The sequence below is a fragment of the Pelodiscus sinensis genome, chromosome 12, assembly GCF_049634645.1.
Source record: "Pelodiscus sinensis isolate JC-2024 chromosome 12, ASM4963464v1, whole genome shotgun sequence".
NCBI lineage: Eukaryota > Metazoa > Chordata > Testudines > Trionychidae > Pelodiscus > Pelodiscus sinensis.
Window position 1 is genome coordinate 19,048,941 of NC_134722.1, and position 4,076 is coordinate 19,053,016.

General features: G+C 42.2%; 1 long non-coding RNA gene across 1 annotated transcript; it reads right to left on the bottom strand.

Moving 5' to 3' along the window:
* Positions 1-293: 293 nt before the first annotated feature.
* Positions 294-3,745, bottom strand: LOC142831147 (uncharacterized). The gene is made up of 2 exons (XR_012906809.1): positions 3,158-3,745; positions 294-1,342 (listed from the first exon to the last, which is right to left on the bottom strand). It is a non-coding gene; the product is annotated as an uncharacterized LOC142831147 (long non-coding RNA).
* Positions 3,746-4,076: the final 331 nt, after the last annotated feature.

A 4,076-nucleotide genomic window follows, 5' to 3' on the forward strand; every position in this document is an offset into this window, starting at 1 on the left:
AAAGTTTATTTTAGATTAATCCACAAGGCACCATCATCCAAGTGCTCTCTCTTTTTTGGACAAGTTAAATAATAACAGACACAATTACCGAAGAATGGAACTGTCATGGGGCAGGAGTCCCACCCCACCCACGCCTCAGGTGGGGGGGGAGAGTGTTGAGGTCCTGGAACTCTTTAAATCACACCCCCAACCCTGCACGTATAGTAATTCGACTGCTATCTTTAACACGTGGCCCTATTGCTTGCTGCTGCTGGGTGACCAACCATTGGAGCAGCTGAGTCTGTTGCTGATGATGATGAGCAGCCTGTTTCTGCTGGTTCTTCAGTAACCATTCAAAAACCTTGCTTGGGTCCTTTTTTTTTTTTTTTTTTTTTTCAGTTCGCCTTGTTCCTTCTCTTGATCTTGGCCGCTCACACTTCCCCTTATGTCAGGGATGGGATCACATTAAAATGCCCGCATTCTTCACCAGTTGTCATACAGTAGGGTGCCCCCCCACCCCAGAGGTGTCAAGTCCTTGGGGCTCTTTAAATCACGCCCTCAATCCTGCATGTATTCAACTGCTGTCCTTAACACCTGGCCCTTTCGCATGCATCAACAGCTAATGCCCCCTCACTAGGGCAGCGTAGCCTAGCAGCCAGTGTCAATAACAACTGCCTCTCTCATTGGGGCAGAGTGGCCTAGTGGCCAGAGTCAGTAACAAACGCTCCCATACTGGAGCAATGTGGCCTAGTAGCCAGAGTCAATAGCAAGCACCTCTCTCACTGGGGCAGTGTGGTCTACTGGCTGGCGTCAATAGCAAGTGCCCCTCTTGTTGGGGACAGTGCAACCTAGCAGCCAGAGCCTGTAGAAATGGGTATAGGCCTCCATGGGTTGGGGATTGAGGAGGAGGTAGGTGGACCCGGGCCTTCCCTACTCCATTGGGTCCCAGCCCAGGATCCTAACAGTGGTAGCAGGTTCTACCACTGATTGGTAGGGAATCTTTCTACAACACACCAAGGATTTAATCTCCTGCCCTGGGCTGCTTCCTATCCATCATCATTAGTGTCTCTGGTGTCTCACTGGCTCAACTCCAGGTCCAGTCCAAACTGGTGGTTTGCCTCTGGGAACTCTGGCAGTACCTTCCTCTTCCTCGGCAGCCAAGCCAGACTGAACCCTCTCCCCAGGCTGCAGTCTGAGCAGACTGAGTAGAGCTGCAGGACGAGGCCTCTTCAGCCAGGTGGGCCTGGTTAAGCCCTGCTTTTCCCAGTGCGGGGCTGGTTCACCCCATCACAGGAACCACATTTTTTTATTTGCTTCAAAAAAATTTTCATCAGGTAACTTTTCCGTCTTCTGTTGTTCTGCCCTTTTAATTGAAAAAAAAATCATACCATGCTCTCTAAGCTAAGGCTAAAGACAGGTATATTTGCTGGCTACAAGTGTGCTGTATTTACGTGATGTACATTATTGGCTAGGTTCATTACATGGATTGAGGAGAAGTGTTGCCAGCAACCTGCCACAAACAAATAACCCTTAGCAAGAAAACACACACACACACACACACACACACACACAGGAAGTTGAGGGTGCTGAACACTTCTCACAATGAGATTTTTGGTATGCAGGGTGACAGTCAGCCACACTAGTTAGAAGCAATCAGTTGTTTCTTACAGGAGGAGTTGGGGATGTTGGAGATGATGGGAAGAGGAGATACTGTAAACCGCTAAGAGTTAGGAAGGAGCAGAGCAGGGGAACTACCAGTGGTATGGAGCTACCACGTGAGAATGGGAAAAGGTCAGGAGTGAGAGGCTTAAGAGATGACTTGCAAGTTTACGCCTTCCTGTTTCTGGGTGCTTGTTAAGCCCCACTAAGCTTGTCACTAATACAGAAATCAAAAGTGAAGGATGAAAGGATGTGTTACTGACTCAGTAACACAGTAACTTCACTATTTATACTAATATAGACCTTTAGAATTTTTGAAAGGGCTGCTTTCCCTCACTTTGGGTATGTCTAGACTACATCCCTTGGTCGAAAGCAGTTTTTCAAAAAAGGGTATTTCAAAAGTGAAACCGCAGTCTAGACGTGGTTCTTTCGAGAAAAAAAAAAACCTCTTTTTTGAAAGACCCTGTACTCCTCAAAAAATGAGGAGTAAAGGATCTTTCGAAAAAGGTTTTTTTTCCCCTCAAAAGAACCATGTCTAGACTGCGGTTTCACTTTTGAAATAGTGATTTTTCAAAAAAGGGTATGACGTGCTTATGTAAACCAAGGGCAGGATATTTAAATCCCTGTTTCATTTGTACTTTCGATTTGCCTAATTTGCATCCTCTTTTGACAGAGAGATGGAGTCTAGACATACCCTTATTTTCCTGTTTCAGACTAACTCGGTTATCCCTCTGATGCTTTTGTAAGCTTCATGTTTCTTTGGGTAATTTGACTTCAATCAATCAGAACGGTGAGCGATCCAGACACATGAAACCCATCATTGTTTTCTGAACTGAGGGTTCTTAGCTGTTAGGAAAACTGATTCTTTCCAGTGGACATGTACCATGTTTTCCAAAAAACACATTATACAATGAACATTACATATAATTACTTTTTAAAAATTACATAAAATCTCATGTTTCGTACCTACCTAAAGGAAGAACAAGTGGAATGACTATTTCTGCAAGCATGAAAAAGTAGATTGGTTTGTATTGTCTGCTCCAAACATAAAATGGAAATGGTTATTTGCCTTTATCTTTTTTGGGAGGGCAGGGGGGGTTGTCTTTTACTTCTAAAATTGCAACTATCGTGTAAAATCTTTGATAAGTTCTGAACTAGTCACTAAATGTAAGAAATTCCAGATGAAGCAGAAATCAGAATTTTAATTTGATTTTTGAACAGAAGCGAACTTTAACATAAGTCTCAAGCTATTTAAATATGGAAAAATTAGCTGAATGAAAAGAAAACACAGCTGGTGGCTATTTAAAAACGAAAAGCTACACTGTTCATAGGTTCAAAACAGAGATGTTTAGAAATAACTTTACAAACTATTCAAAGTCAGATGTGTTAGAAAATGTTATTCTAACTCCATCTATTTCTCATGTGCAATAATTGAACGCTTCTCTCAAAAACCTGTAATATTACTTAAAAACAGAAAAAGCTTGCAAATGTTTGGTTAAGTTCAGACACACATACTCACACATTTGAAAGCAGTTCAGAGTAAATTGACTTTTAAAAGCATCTCTTCTTCCTGTTCATTATTCACTAAATGTTGTTGAAACTGGGAAGATTACTCAGACAAAGAAAACATCCATTTAAAAGCAAAGCTCCACTTTTCATACTTTTTAGATCTTAGCAACTTAACAGCTACTCAAACCTGACAATTCCATCCTCAGATCTGCTGCATTTATGTGCTGGGCTGACTATTAGCAGCTGTCCAAATTATGTATCTACATTCCTTACTAATTATTGTGCCACCACTTAAATAATACAAACAAGGCAGATATTCCAGAAGTTAGTCTCTTCTGGACAGGATTGCAATGTTCTTCAGTAGAGATCATTCTGGAGAGCAGGAAACCCATTATAGGAAAAGTAGAATTTTTTTAAATTCTGGAGCAATACAGATGGAAAAACTCCCAGCAGACCAGGTGCTAATAAAAGTCCTAAATGGCAACAATGCTAACCACAGCACAATAATGCTGCTGAGAAATGAACTCCTCTGATCATCCCAAGAAGGCTGGGGGAGGAGTGGCAGGGAGTAGATATTACAGCTCCCCAGGTTTCCCAGAATATGATTGTTCAGTAAATCAACAGAGGCTGAAACCAGATCAAATGGGGAAGCAAACACCTCTAATCTATCAAGTAATTATTGCCAGGATAATGGTCCTCCTCCCAGAGATCATTAGCAGAGCTAGAAATTTTAGATGAAAAAGTACAAGCTGTTAACACTTGAGCTAATGGAGCAGCTCCATTAGTACCAGTATCTTACTATCTCTCCTGAGTTAAGGTGCAAGTTGTTATGCAGGAGATGACTGGGAACAAAACTGCCTCTTGAGTCTCACAGTTCAGTCCTTGCTTGCTCATAAGAGGAGTATAATGTGCCTACCTTTTTTCCTGGC